Consider the following 548-nt stretch of genomic DNA (forward strand, 5'->3'; position numbering starts at 1 on the left):
GGAGGCATTACTTCCTTGCATGGAGTTTGTGCACAGTTCATGTTTGTACCCGGGGGCAAGACAGGTTAATAAGGCCAAGAAGGAGGGGAGGCTGTGGGGGTGGGTAATAACCAGGGAGGACTTCACAGCATCAACCCGGGGGGGGGGAAGGGAGGAGGGCTGAGGATGGAGGGTGTTCCCTCCTGCTTCTGCCTATGTGTTAAGTGGCAGGAGAAATTTTGAAAGCTGCTGTGAGGAGGAGCTAGTGACTGGGTTTTGGGGTGTCTTGTACCCCACCCTCCTCACTTGTAGGAAAACCTCTTTGCATTCAGAGGTAATTGAACTGGAAGGAGGATACGGGCCAGGGAATAGGGGGGAAAGCAATTCTTCTGCTGCTCCTCCTCCCATCGTTTATCTCTTGCCTCCCGACTCTCTTCCAAACCAAGCGCAGCTGCGCCAAGGTGTCAGCAGCATATCCTGCCCAAGTGCCAGCATCTGCTTAGCCGCTCTGTGCGTCCCAGGCTGCCCTATTCTCTGGTCACCGTCCCTGGCCACTGGGACTGCTTCTG

The sequence above is a fragment of the Eulemur rufifrons genome, chromosome 5, assembly GCF_041146395.1.
Source record: "Eulemur rufifrons isolate Redbay chromosome 5, OSU_ERuf_1, whole genome shotgun sequence".
Classification (NCBI taxonomy): Eukaryota; Metazoa; Chordata; class Mammalia; order Primates; family Lemuridae; genus Eulemur; species Eulemur rufifrons.